Raw genomic sequence first — 15,094 nt, 5'->3', positions numbered from 1 at the left:
TGCTTCGAAGACACCCAGAGCACGTCAAGCTTTATCACTTGGCTTTTTGTGAAAAGAGCTGGTCATTGGATAGGACCAGGCCTGCCCTGAAGCAAGTACAGCGACTCGGTGGGCCTTGGCATGTTTCCACTGCCCTGCTCACTGCAGTACGTTCTCCAGCTAGCCTCTGGCTCTAGAGGGGAGCCCAGCACTGCACGTCTGAGAGTGAAGAAGAACGTGCTCTGTAGGTCGCCGACTCCTCATGCCTCTCCCGCCTCCGGTGGCTGGTCTGTCTCTGTCTTGGTAGAAGACCCACAGACTCGTGTTTCATCTCTGGGGACAGGGGGCTGCTCCCACCTTCCTCAGAATCCAGCCCACAGGTGATTTGAGAGGATGCTGGCAGGGTGAACAGCAGCCCTCCAAGACACCCAGGTCCTAGTCCTGGAACCTGCGAATGTTACCTGTTGTCATACAAGAAACTTCAGGATCAGGAGGTAGGACATTAGCCTGGGTATCTGGGTGGGCTGTGAGTGCAATTGTAAATGTCCTTAAGGCGGAGGAAGAGGCAGATTTACAGCACAGAAGACAGCGGTGTAAGTTTGAACCAAAACTCTGTGCTACTGGACTTGAAGGGAAGGGACCACAAACCGAGACGTGGAGGAAAGAAGCAGAATGCAACTCTAGAAGTCAGGACATGCCAGGACACGGGTTTTCCTCTAGAGCCTCCTGAGGAAGTGCTGCTCGCTGACACCTTGACTGAAGCCTAATGTGCTGGTTTGAAACGATGTATGTCCCCTAGGAAAGCCATGTTTTAATCTAAATCCCATTTCGTAAAGACAGAATAATCCCTACTCAATACCGTATGTTTGAAACTGTAATCAGGTCATCTCCTTGGAGATGTGATGTAATCGAGAGTGGTTGTTAAACTGGATTAGGTGACGACATGCCTCCACCCATTTGGGTGGGTCTTGATAAGTTTCTGGAGTCCTATAAAAGAGGAAACATTTTAGAGAATTAGAGATTCAGAGAGAGCAGAGCAGAACGACATAGCCACGAGAAGCAGAGTCCACCAGCCAGCGATCTTTGGAGATGAAGAAGGAAAACACCTCCTGGGGAGCTTCATGAAACTGGAAGCCAGGAGAGAAAGCTAACAGATGACTCCGTGTTCACCATGTGCCCTTCCAGCTGAGAGAGAAGCCCTGACTGTGTTCACCATGTGCCTTCTCACTTGAGAGAGAAACCCTGAACTTCATTGGCCTTCTTGAACCAAGGTATCTTTCCCTGGATGTATTTGATTGGACATTTCTATAGACTTGTTTTAATTGGGACATTTTCTCGGCCTTAGAACTGCAAACTAGCAACTCATTAAATCTCCCTTTTTAAAAGCCATTCCATTTCTGGTATATGGCATTCTGGCAGCTAGCAAACTAGAACACCTAGTAAAATGGATTTTAGGTTCCTGACCTCCATAACTGCGTGGGATAAAGGTGAGCTTTTGTTTTAAGCCACCAAGTTTGTAGTAATTTGTTATAGCAGCCATTGGAAAGCAACACAGAGAGCAAATGTCTGCCCAAGATAGCGATGACACTTCTCAGCCTACTTTACAGCCGCCTGTGGCCATGTTAATAGTTCTGACCAATGAGATAAAAGTGAAAATAGTATATGTAATTTCTAGAAAGTACTTTTAAAGAAAGGGCATAGAACTAAGGGCATAGACAGACAGTGTCTGTCTCCTTCTCTTTTCTCCTTCCTGCTGGTTGGAATGTGGATACTGTCTGGAGCTTTTGAGATGGTCTTGGACCTTGAAGCAAACTTGGAATAGAATCTACACAGGGTAGAGCAACAAGGCAGAGTGGGTGTGGATTCCTGAGGCCTGGGTCTGCCCCAGCAGGAGAAGAGGAATAGAGTTCTATTCTGTTTAAGGAAATGTTATGTGGAACTTTCTGTCAGCTGAACCTAGTCATAACCAACAGAACCTAAAGATAATCACAAAACATCTTATTCTCTTCCCCAGTGGGCCCCATGCTTAATAAATGCCTCTATTTACTGCTCACTAAAATGTTTAACCTGGAACGGACCATCAGCTAAGATGTAGGAAGAAAAGAACCTGATTAGATTAAGTTGCAACAATATGTAGGTGACTGATAAGAAACCACCCATAGTTTACACCAACTCATTTTAATTAAATGCCTCTCCTAGATAGTAGCATTTAAAGCTTTACGGTAAAAGTTTTTAAAAAGATAAATAAATGAGTATACATTCTTTAAGTTCAGACTGTTTTACCTTCACCAACATTTGAACAGTTCAGAGCTGCAGATGATATTGCATTTTTTTTTTGTAAGATAATTGCCCTTTGATTTTCACGGTCACTCATAAAACTCATTAAAGAATGGACTTTTCCACTTAGATATAATTCTGAAACTTTTAATATTGTTCTAGGTACAATATTCTATGGAACGGAATGCTATTAATTGATTGTCCCTTCACTTGTTGAACTTTCCAGATGTGGAATTTCAGATGAACACTTAAAAAATATTGCAATAGTAAGATTTACAAAGTTTAAGCATCATTGAATCTTATTTTTCCTTTTGCTTATGGAGCAAAACTTTCAACTGTTTTTGTAAGTTGGTTTCCAAAAACTTTCTTCTGAGAAGCCAACATAGATGAAGTTACAAATGTTTGGAATCTGGCCTGGTGACCCAAAATAAATTCTTCTCAGAAACTTTTCGAGAGGTGTGTTGAAAATAAAATCAGTTTGATTATCTACAGTTTATCATGATATTTGAACAAAGCACTTGGGACTCCTGTGAAACACTTTGTTTCCTGGTTGTGCGCCTTTCTGTCTTCAACTAGGCCAGCAAAAGATGGGAAAAGTCTTTTTCCCTTTTCTCAGCATTTGGCAACACCAGTTTTAGTTCTGGCCAAAATCAAGAACTGTGGCGAGAGGTGATTGAGAATAACCGTTAAAAAAAAGTCAATATGCTTAATAGTACAATATGGGTTGGCTTAAACTTGGAAATGAACATTCAATTCAAATCTTTTTTATTCAGGTTTCAAAAGGTTTTGTTGGTTGCCAGCCTGAGAAGACAAATAATATTTATCCCTGCAAAGTATCATTTACCACCCACAAAGGAGCATTTCCAAGTTAATGAAGACATACAAACCAATTGAATCTGATCTTTTCAGATATACCTTGAGTAAAGTCAATGTTTTCTAATCAACTATTTTTATTAGAGAATATGTGGGCTTACAGAACAATCATGCATAAAATGCAGAATTCCCATATGCACCCTATTACTGACACCAGGCATTGATGTGGTGCATTTGTCACAGTTGATGAAAGCACATTAGTGAATTTTACTATTAACTATAGTTCATGGTGTAAGTGAGGGTTTAAAATTTTTGTAGTACAGTTTCATGGATGTTTTTAAAATTTGTATTTTATTACCATATATACAACTTATCATTTCCCCTTTTAACCAAGTTCAGATACACAGTTCAGCTTTGTAAACTATGCTCACAGTGTTGTGTGACATCACCACCATGCATTACCAGATCTTTCCACCCAGATAGGAAGTCTGCACATCTTAAGCCTTAACTCCCTATTCCTTACCCACATCACATCCCCTGATAACCAGGATTCTGACTCTGTGAGTTTTCTTATTCTAATTATTTTATAGCAGTGGGATCATGCAATATTTATCCTCTTATGTTCAGATTATTTCACTTCACATGATGTGTTCAGGGTTCATCATATTGTCTCATGTATCAGAACTTAACTTCTTTTTACAGCCAAATAATAATATTCCATTGAACGTGTGTGATATATTTTGTTTATCCATATTGGTTGATGGACACTTGGGTTGCTTCCATCTTTGGCAATTGAATGGCTTATAGTGATTTATACTTTAAAAAGAAATGGTATTCTTGGGAGTTTTTTCATCTTTGAAAGAAATTCCAAGTGTACCTTTAAACATCATGTAAGGTTTATTGTAAGGAGTATGTTATATAGCAATGAAAGGGAATTCAGAGATGCTTGGAAAATTGGATATTTCTATTAGAAGTTTCAAAAGGCTTTCAAGTGCTCACTTTGGCAGCACATACACTAAAACTGGATGATACAGAGAAGATTAGTATGGCCCCCACACAAGGGTGACATGCAGATTCGTGAAATGTTCTATATAAAAAGAAAAAAAATGCTTTCAAAAGCAGAGTATTGAAGAAGGGCATCTCATTGTAAATATCAAAAGTCTCAATTTTTGAAAAGAAAACAAAACTGCTGACAGTCGGAGCTTGCCTGGGTTAGACTGGCGATGAATTCAGAGTGGGTCCAGGTCTGCTGTTTTCCTCTCCAGTTCTGAGTGCTGGTGAGGACTGTACATCTGTCATCGATCCACTGGCAATCAAGGCCACAGACTCACATGTCTGTCCACTCAGCTAAAACTGCGTTTCTCTATTTTCATGACCCACTTTGTAAGTGCCATCTGGATATTCCTGTGTCATTGGCAGACAGAGCCCAATTGATGCTCGAAATGTAGCGTACTAGTCACGTTCCTCTAGAGAAGCAGAACCCACAGGAGGGATCTGTAAATATGAAACCTGTAAAGGTGTCTCACACAACCATCAGAATGAAAGAGTCCAAAATCCTTGGGGCAGGCTGTGAAGCTGGTGGCTCTGATGAAGGGTCTGGATGAACTCCACAGGAGAGGCTCACTGGCTAAAAAAGCAGTGAAAATGTCTCATCTCTCTTCTTCCTTAAAAGCCTCAACTGATTAGATTATCTCATTGGTGGAGACATGCCTTTGTTGATCTCAGATGTGATCGGCACAGATACAATCAACTGACTGATCATTAATACATCAGAATTCAGTTCATCAACCAGCCACAAAATATTCTTGCAACAATGGTCAGGCCAGTGCTTGCCTGACCAGATAACTGGGCATCATCACTTGGCCAAGTTGACACCAGAACCTATTCATCACATACAGGTAAGTATAAGTAAGTACACATAGGTAAGAGCTAGTGTTTTTCTGAAAAGATCTAGGGTAAGTTAATTGTGCCAGTTTGAAACTGTTATGCACCCCAGAAAAGCCATTTTTTTAAATCCTCATTCAATGTTACTGGGTACAATCATTTTCATAGTTTCTGTGGAGATGTGACCCACTCAATTGTGGGGGTAACTTTTGATTAAATAGTTAACATGGAGATGTGTCTGTGGTAGTTAGATTCAGGTGTCAACTTGGCCAGGTGAAGGTCCCTAGTTCTGTCGCTGTGGACATGAGCCAATGATAGGTGAACCTCATCTGTTGTTGATTACATTTGCAGACGGCTAGGAGGTGTGTCTGCTGCAATGAATGACGTTTGACTTAATTGACTGGTGCTTAAATGACAGACTCAGTGTAGCACAGCCTGAGCAGCTCAGCATACCTCATCTCAGCACTCGCAGCTTAGCCCAGGTCTTTGGAGATGCAGAAAGAAATCACCCTGGGGAAAGTTGTTGGAACCCAGAGGCCTGGAGAGAAGGCCAGCAGAGATCACCCTCTGCCTTCCTGTGTAAGAAAGAACCTCAGTTGAAAGTTAGCTGCCTTTCTTCTGAAGAACTAATGAAATAAATCCCCTTTTATTAAAAGCCAATCCATCTTTGGTGTGTTGCACTCTGGCAGCTAGCAAACTAGAACAGTGTCTCTACTCATTCAAGGTGGGATTGCTTACTGAAGCCGTTTAAGAGGGAACTGTTTTGGAAAGAGCTTCAGATCCATCAAAGCCCACACAGCCAGAGACATGTGGAGATGCAGAAGGAAAATGCCCCCAGGAAGCTTCATCAAACTAGAAACCAGGAGAGAAAGTTAGCAGATGTTGCAGTATGCCTTCCCAGCTGAGGGGGTGATGCGGACCTTTCTTGAATCAAGGTGTCTTTCCCTGGATGCTTTAGTTTGGATCTTTTCATGACCTTAGAACTGTAAACTTGCAACTTAACAATTTCCTTTTTAAAAACCGTTCCATTTCTGGAATATTGTATTCTGGCAGCTTTAACAAACTAAAAAAGACTTTGGTATCAGAGAAGTGGGGTGCTATTGTGGGTTGCAAATACCAAACATATTGGAACAGTTTTTTAAATGGATAAGGGAAAGATTCTCAAAGATTTGTGAGGATTTTGATAGAAAAGGCGTGGACTGCTTTGAAGAGACTGTTGGTTGAAATGTGGATATATCTGATAAGGCCTTAGAAATGATGCATGTGCCATTGCAAACTGGAAGGAAGGCAATGTGGCAGGAAATTTAGCAAAATTGAATATAGGTTCTGGATGGAAGGCAGATTTTAAAATCCATGAACTTGGATATTTAACAGAAGAGATCTCTAAGTTAAATGTGGAAAGTGTGGCCTGATTTCTCCTCACAGTTTATAGTGAAATGCGACAGGAGAGAGATAAGCTGAGAACTGAACTCTTGGGTCAAAGAAACCAGAAATTGATGGTCTGTAAAACTTTGGGCTTTCAGAAAGGGAGACCCCAGAGAATAGTGCCTCACATAAGGATTTAACCAAACATGGAAGGAGTCAGCCATTACAGGAAAAGCCAGGATTTGAGATAAAGTTATCCAGAAAGGATTTGTGGGAAGTTCTATTGTCTGAAGTTTAGGATCCTTGCTTACTACATAGAAAACCAACAAGAATGTTGCAGGATCTGTATAAATGGAACCACTGCCAGTCTGAATTAAAAGGGACAGAAAAGGGACAAATTAAAGGAAAAATAACTTCAGAGGCAGAACCATAGAAATTAAGGTCTGGAGCCAAGAAGCCTCGGGCTGGGAGAGTGGACCCACCCAAGCACGTGAGAGGGTGAGTTTGCCTTAAGGGCAGAGGGCAGGAGTTTTAGTGCCCCACACTTTGGAAAGGGTAGAGCATATTCCTTAGGGATTGAGGGGATCCTGGTTGTCACCCCATTGTTCTGAGAGGTTAAATGTATGCCCAGGAGATGGCAAGGAGCCCAGATGTTGCCCCCAAGCTTGGAGAGGGTGGAGCCAAGAAAAAATGGGCTCTCCAGTGTCCTTCATGGTTGCGATTCTCACCCCAGCAGTTGGAGGAGCCCGGTGGCTGTGTCGGCCCTTGGAAAGGATGGGTCTGCCACTTCCTAAAACCCCGAAGACAAATGACTCTCAGACTTTGAAATCTAATGGAGTTTGCCCTGCAAGTTTTTGGACCTGTTTTGGACTTTTGACCCCTGTGTCCCTTCCAGTTCCTCCCTATGGAAGTGGAAATATGTATCCTGTAACTGTCCCTCCGTGTACATTGGCACAGATAACTTGTTCCGAGTTTTGCAGGTCCAGAGCCAGAGGAGAGTTATACCTTAGGACAAATCATGCCCGTAACTGACTTTCATGAGATTTTGTACTGTTTCTGACTTTGTATTATAGTTGTATTGTTACTGAGATGATTAAGGCTTTGTGATATTGTAATGGAATGAAAACATTTTGCATATGGAAAGAACATGTCTTTTTGAGGTCCAGAGGGTAGAATGTACTAGTTTGAATCTGTTGTGTACCCCAGAAAAAGCCATTTTCTTTAATCCTCATTCAATATTGCTGGATGGGATCTTCTTTATTGTTTCCATGGAGATGTGACCCACCCAATTGTGGGTGATAACCTTTAATTAGATGGTTCCCATGGAGATGTGTCTCCACCCATTCAAGGTGGCGTTGCTTATTGGAGCCCTTTAGGAGGGAACCATTTTGGAAAAAAGCTCAGTGTTTCCAGACCCCACACTGCCAGAGACCTTTGGAGATGAAGAAGGGAAACACCCCCAGGGAAGCTTCATGAAACAAGAAGCCAGAAGAGAAAGCTAGAAGATGTCGCCATGTGCCTTCCCAGTTGAGAGAAAAAACCTGGATGTCATTGGCCTTTACTTTGGAGTTATGGTATCTTTCTCTGAATGCTTTAATTTGGACATTTTCACTGCCTTATAACTGTAAACTTGCAACTTAATAAATTCCTATTTTAAAAGCAGTTCCTTTTCTGGTAGAATGAATTCCGGCAGCTTACAAACTAGAATATGAGGTTTAATAATCACTGGAGAAAAATGAGTTGTTCTTGCATGGATAAATCCCTCCTCAGAAGCAAATCTGTGTGATTTTTCAGGAACTTAGAGGACTATTAGGATTCATACAGAGACTTCAAGAACTATTTGTGTTACTAAATGATCCCTTATTGTATTCAGGATCCTCCTCAAACATGATATTGGAATATTGGTAGGAATGCGATGAAACTTTTTACAGTGGACTCAGTGGAGTGGAGAGGTGCTGTGGCACACGCCGCACCTGTGACGCTTCTACAGTTCGGCTTTCATGTCATTTCAAAGGATGCTCAGCATAAATAACGAAGTGTAAGTAGTAATTTGAAAAGTTTAAACTTCCTTTCTATTTTAAATAGAAAACATTTTTTTTCATTGCGATGTGGCAATCACATTTGCAAAATGAGAGTGGTGTTGTCTACAAATAAAAACAGTGGCTTGTGCTATCTGAGATTCCAACACAGGGCTCTGGAATGCAGAGAACACTCTTTGCATGAATAGATGAACGAATGAATGAATGAATTATTCCCACTTAAGTGGGACATGGAAATAAAAATGTGAGAATTTAAAGAAAAATTATAAATTTCAATTGGGGTAATCAGAAAGTGTTCCTTGAGCAAGCCACATCTGAATGGGATTTTGGTAGCTGGGCAGAGCTTATTCAGGGTGCTGCAATCCTGAATTGCTGTTCCCTGTGCTAAATCATAAAGTATTCAAGGGGTCTACGAAGTGACAAAGGACAACGAGGATGCACATGCCACTGGTGGTTACCTGCAGCCACTGTTACCCCACAAGGCCCCCTGGTTGTTCTCTGGCGTGAAAGTCTACACAGCCTCTTTCAACAAACCCCACCTCCAGAGCGCACCATCTCCCCACTCACAGCTGACCGCGCTTTGCAGGAGACCAACGTGCTGATGAACAGGCGTCAGGCATGTCTAGGAAGAGAGAAGACGAAAAGATGCCGAGAGGGAAATGGAGGCCATGAGAGCGTTCCATGGAAAGAAGGGAAAGCCAAGAAGAGAGATGTGAGCTGTTACCACGCCATGACCCTGCTTGGCAATAAATATGGTATCTTGGATTCTGAGCACAATTCTCCTCTCCGAGTAGGAGGAAGGAAAGAGTTGAAGAGAAGGATGTCCTTTGGCAGGAGGTGATGTGTGAGTTGGTTTCTAACCATATTAGCACTTTGCTTTCCTGTTACCTGACAAAGCTGCTCCTTCCAAGGGTCATGCAAGATGGAAGTGCATGGGCCATCCTCCTCCTTGCAGGATTCCTTATGTCTGCCTGCCGCTTTCCTTTCCTGTCAAGAGTTAATAACAAAATGCAGAGATTTACTTCGCCCAGGGACCCATGTCTAATAAGAACTCTATATTAACAATTATTCTTGCCTGTTATTGACCCGGTGGTTCTGCACTGGTTAAAATATCAGGGATCCAAGCAGTATAGTTATCTCAGTTCATGATGCATTTCTCTTATTCTGTTGAGAAAAAATTGTCTGATGCTCTTTCCTCAACTGGTTGGACATGCTTGCAACTGACTTTCTTCCCTGATACAACTAAATCTTCTTGCCCCAATGTTAGGGGACATGGAAGAGGGCTTTGGAACTTTTAATTAAAAGAAAACGGAACAAAACAATTCTCTTCTGCCTATTCACATCCCAAACCATACGACTTCTAAACTACCTCATTTCTTTACTTCCTTTCTGTATTATGGATCTCCTTTTCCAAGAAGCACCATGCAAAGTATGATGCAAATATTTGTTTTGCTGATGCAAATTTTATTGGAAATAAATCAGCATAAGCATTAATAGGAGAAATCTGGGTGGTTGATGAAGACATAGAAAATGAATGTCTAAGAGGATGTTTTGCATTGGTAAATTCTCAGCCCATTTGCACAGGTCTGCGTCTGCTGTGCACACTCAGAGACGCCTAAATTCACATTCCAATTCAAACCCCACCACAACCACACCCATGTCATTCAATGTAATTAAATATAGTAATTGTAGCAGGACTATTAATTGAGATCTTACTATATGCCTGGTATCTTGTGTTTTACATAGATTGCTTTATTTAATAAGTAATCCTGTTAGATAAGAATTATTATTTTATATGCATACACTTTTTTAGACACATCTGTGAGGCTGTGTAACTTGTCTAAAGTTACACAGCTAATGTACAACTCCGCCTGGATTGCAAGCCCCATCCTGTTGCAATCCTAAACTCTCAAAGACTACCTCTCACTGCCCATCCAGACATCACAATATGAAGAAATAAGAGAGAACTTCTTTGGGACTTTTTGTACTTATCTGGCCTGAAAAAATTTGCTCTTAGCATAATACATAAACAATGCCCACACATATGTTCGAGAAAATAAATACACAAAATAAGTGATATTATTGCGGGCAGTTTAAACATTTAATATAAATACAATCATTTCTAGATATTCAGGTTCTAAGAATTTGTAGAAGTAAATTGTGTCACTATATTTCTGTTTAGCTTTAATCTGGACATCACAAAATAAGTTGAAAAGTTAAAAATCTTACAGTTAAAAACATGCTATAACTTTATAGCCTCTTGACTGAGTGGAACCTGGTGAGGTCTCAAGTCAAACCGTCTAGAGAGCCAATTGCAGGTTCATAGGGGAAGGGCACGGCGAGAGGTAGGGAGTCCAAAAGGAACAGACCCGACGATAGCAACAGAATTTTCACGGAAATTACTCAGAGTTCAGTGGCCGTGATGAAAACTCATTAGGGCAGAATTATTCAGTGCTTATTTATAGGTAAGCTTTTATAGTTAGGTTTTCCAAAAACATTGTGTTGGTTATGATATACATTATTAGATGCAACTGAATAACCCAGTTGAGCAAAATTTCTCTTTTGCTTTTTGCTACAGACTGAATAGGTGGTCGCTGAGGAATGCTTTCCATTCCAAAAAGACATTAAAGATGAGGCTTTATCCAAACTAGGAATGGTTCTGCCTTGCTTTTCTTTTTTATGTAGCTGGAAAGCTGGTTCATCCCTCACTTCCTTTCCCCACCTTCCTGGTTTGCTTCCCGCTTCTCTGGTTGCTCTTTTTCAGTTTTCTTCTCGGCCTCCTCCCCCTCACTGACTGCTGAGTTTTCCCCTCTGATCTTCCACCCTCCACTCTCCTAAATCTTGCACTTCTCATGGTATCATATCTAATCCTCGCCCTTCAGTGACCCCCTGGAGGAAGGCGTCTTCCAAACCCTCACCTGCAGGGCCGGATGTCTTTTCTCTCAGGCCTGCCTGGGCCTCTCTGCCTGGAGACTCCCACGCGCCATGTCTGTTATAGTCTGTTTCACTCCCCCTAAACTACACCCCCTCCTTTAATCTTTTCCTTGAATGACCCACTCCCTTCAGTCTGCTGTCCCAGGTAGAAGTGTGAGTTCTCCTCACAACCGTCCCTCACGCACACGCACCAGTGCCTTCTCTCGTGCCTCTCACGTCTAGCCCCTCTCGCTACTCACACCCGCAGCCTCCCAAGTCCTGACGTGTTTTCTCCTGGACTAAGCCAGTAACCTTCTAATCTTTCCTTGGGTCTCCAAGGAAAACCAGTCCTAAATATGGTAGTCAAAATGATTTTCTAAAATGTAAAACCGTTCAAGTGACACATCCATTTAAAAACAGTCTTGGCTCCTATTGCTGGAGGGGGCGTGAACTGGCACCAGCTCTGTGGAAGGCAGTTTAGTGACACTTCCGGCATTAAAAGAAATCGTGCACCCTCTGACCTAGTGGTTTCGAGCTGTACTGATGTGTGTGAAATGACCTGATGACTGGGTACGGTTTATGATACAGCCAAAGCCTAGAAGCCTCCTGAATTCCTGTTTCCTGGGCTGCCGGTTTAGACGCTCAGACCATGGGGCGCCCCTGGGTGCCCTGCGCTGCTCATGCTGGAGCCCAGGCCCACCGCGCCGCCAGGGCCGCCCGTCCTCAGCCCGCCCACCGAGCCTGTGTGGCTGCGACCTTCCGCTCCAGTAGCCTGCTTATTTCCCAGGAGAGAGTAGCCCCTGTGCCTGGGCCCGGAGAGGCCCACCCAGCGGCTGCGGTGCTTTCATCTGCAAAACAGCTAAAGCACCTGAGCAGGTGGGTGCCCGAGGACGGCCCCCTGCCTGGGGCCCAGAAGTACAGGACTGCGAGAACCCAGCTCCCCACCTCAAATGGAGGGCAAAGCCGTGGAACCAGGCACCATGTCCCGGCGTCCCGTCCAGGACCAGCCAGAATGGGCTGGATGGGCAGCGGCTGGGAAAAGCCCCGCCAGGCCCTGCTCGGTGCTGCCACCTTAGTGAGGCTTTGAGAGGGCCACAGGCTTAGCCCGGCTCCAGGAGTGCCGCACCGGCCCTGCCTCTGCTGCGCTCGTGTTGCACACTTTTTGGCTTCTGCCCTGCCCTTCCCCCTTTCCCGTCTGTTTTCTTCTGGGGTCATTGTCCTCATGAGCCACGTGGAGGCCACTCGTGCGTGTCTAAGGGCAGACGCCACCCAGGGACCCGCCCAGGGAACCTAACCCGAGGCAACGCTCAAGTGGAAAAAGTGAGTTGCAAACTAATGTCTGTAGTTTGCTATTGTTTGCGTGAATGTCTGCATGCCTGTGTGTTTGCACGCCCGCGTGTGAGTGTATGCACGACCTCTGGAAGGATATATACAACACAATGGTTCGGTAGTTGCTTCTTGGAAAGCAAGAGTGTGGTGATGGGAAATCAGGAGGAAGAAGTGCGGATGGAAGACAGGCTTACTTTACACACAAAAAATCCTTTTGGGTATGTTTTTCATTTTAATATACATTTACTGTACATTAAAAAAAAGTCCAATTTGAAAGCAGCCGAGCCTAACTGAAGCCCAGTGTTGAGGCAGTGCAGTCGGCACGAGTCTACATCTGCAGCTTCGTTCCCTCCTTGTGTTGCACAGTTTCTCGGCTTCTCCTCATTCCACTAAACTGTACCCAGGATTGCTCCAGCGTTTTCACTCCCTCCGTCCGCTCTGCGCGCTCACGTCTCTTCCCCATCCTCCTACTTCATCCGCTGAAATCCCAAGTGCCTTTATGAGTCACGGCCAGCGGTGACCCGTGTGAAGGCCTCCTGGCCTAGCCTTGGCAAAGACTTAGTTTCGCTTTTTGAAAAAAAAATCTTTAACAACTTTTCTATGCTGCTCTACTATATGTTTTTAGTATTATATTTAAAAGATAAGATTTTAAATTTCCGTATCCTTGATTTCTAGCAGAACGTATCATACACATAGTAGATGTTTACTAAATAGTGCAAGATTCCAACCCGGCATCTTACCTTCAAGGAGCCGTTTTCACAAACCTCAGAGAACCTCTGGCCTCAAGTGTAGACGCAGACATCGTGGTTCCGTGGAGACCCGCAGGAGGGGAGTCTGCAGAGCGAGTGGACGGGCTTCAGCATGGACCCTTTCTGAAGAAGGAAGGTGCCACGCATCACCTCCTCCAGAGTAAGCTGGATGCGCTGTACAGACATGGGGAGGCTTTATGAGCACTACTGGTGGTTGAACTTATTTTGTTTATTGTTGCTTGGCTACTGCATTTTTTTTTTTTTTTTTTTTTGGTGCATGGGCAGGCTCCGGAAATCAAACCCCGGTCTCTGGTATGGCAGGTGAGAATTCTGCCACTGACCCACCTCGCACTGCCCGATAGTTACTTATTTTTAAAATAATTTCTTTTATTTCCTAATTTTCTGTTGTACTGAAAATTTACATTATGTACTGGGGAAAAGAAATATTCCATAACTAAATAATTGAGACACTGTTTAACGGCCTTTGTGCGGGAGGCTTACTCTTTCTAAGATGTAAGTAATTAAGTAGTTTAGCAGGTTTTAAATATCAAAATGTCTTCCAATAAATATTTAGTTATTTATGCTAGTAATGACTCTAAGTTCTAATGGTGAATCTACTTTATATGCATCACATGGTAGGCAATTCAGATCGAGGTTTGTGCTGGTTTGAAATTGCTATATATCCCAGGAAAGTCATATTTTCCCTCCTAATCCAGTGTTGTCCCCACAAACCCCAGACCTAGGTTTAGGGTGGAAACTCTGATTGGGTTCTTTCCATGGAGATGTGACAAGCCCAATTGTGGTGTTTTTTGATTAGCTGAAGCTGTGACTCTACCCATTCCAGGTGGGGCTGGAGTAGTTTGCTGGAATCCTTTAAAAGGAGAAACTTTTGGAGGAAGCGCAGACGTTTGGAGAACAGTTGCTAGAAAGCTGAGAGATGCAGACATTTGGAGATGCTTGGTCTTCAGAGAGCAGGCACCTACACATGGCCCTTTGGAGATGCAAAGCCCAGCAGACATCACCATGTATGCCAACAAGCCAAAACCCAGAGTTGTGTCTCAGAGGAGCTGAGTCAAGTTCCACAGTTGCCTAGAGAGGAAGCCACTGGCATCAGAAGCTGGAAGCAATGGAACCAGGAACAAGGACCAGCAGATGTCAGCCACATGCCTTCCCATGTGACAGATGTTGGCCTTTCTTGAGTCAAGGTATCTTTCTCTGGATGCCTTAGTTTGGGCATTTTTAGGGCCTTAGGACTGTAAACTTGCAACTTAAAAAAATCCCTTTTTTAAAAGCCATTCCATTTTTGGTATATTGCATTCTGGCAGCATTAGAACACCAAGGCACTGTTCTTTGGGGTTTTGCCCAACAGCTATAAAGTGCAGCCTGGAGAAGGGTAAAGAAGGGCCTCCTGCTCGTCCACACATGGACCATGCTGCAGGTGGTAGACACTCTGTGGTCCTGCTCTCTGCCTCCCCCTGCCCTGGGTGCCCCGTGGCCCCCGCTGTCTGCCCCTCGTAGATCACATTTACCACCCTATTACAAGCAGCAATGCTACCTTGTAATTATTTTTCATATCAAATCAAATGTGCATATTAGGAGACAGATCCTTTGGCAGGACTTATATAGTTCATGTTTTCCCAAGGAAATCCTGGCTAATGCCTGTGTCAGCTAAGGGCCTTAGCTGTCAGTGTGCATGTGGGCAGGGTTGGCCAACTAAGTGGCAGATTTGGTTCCAGCACCACAGAA

The 15,094-nt window shown here is 43.4% G+C and overlaps 1 long non-coding RNA gene and 1 other non-coding gene across 2 annotated transcripts; both read left to right on the top strand.

Moving 5' to 3' along the window:
• Positions 1–1,010: 1,010 nt before the first annotated feature.
• Positions 1,011–14,872, top strand: LOC143650280 (uncharacterized). Its single transcript, XR_013159497.1, has 3 exons — positions 1,011–1,250; positions 13,275–13,508; positions 14,193–14,872. It is a non-coding gene; the product is annotated as an uncharacterized LOC143650280 (long non-coding RNA).
• LOC143651070 (U6 spliceosomal RNA) lies at positions 4,061–4,166 on the top strand. Its single transcript, XR_013159816.1, has one exon. It is a non-coding gene; the product is annotated as a U6 spliceosomal RNA (small nuclear RNA).
• Positions 14,873–15,094: the final 222 nt, after the last annotated feature.

Source organism: Tamandua tetradactyla, chromosome 11, assembly GCF_023851605.1.
Source record: "Tamandua tetradactyla isolate mTamTet1 chromosome 11, mTamTet1.pri, whole genome shotgun sequence".
Classification (NCBI taxonomy): Eukaryota; Metazoa; Chordata; class Mammalia; order Pilosa; family Myrmecophagidae; genus Tamandua; species Tamandua tetradactyla.
The sequence above is the reverse complement of the archived record's forward strand: the minus strand, read 5'-3'. Positions and strand labels throughout refer to the sequence as shown.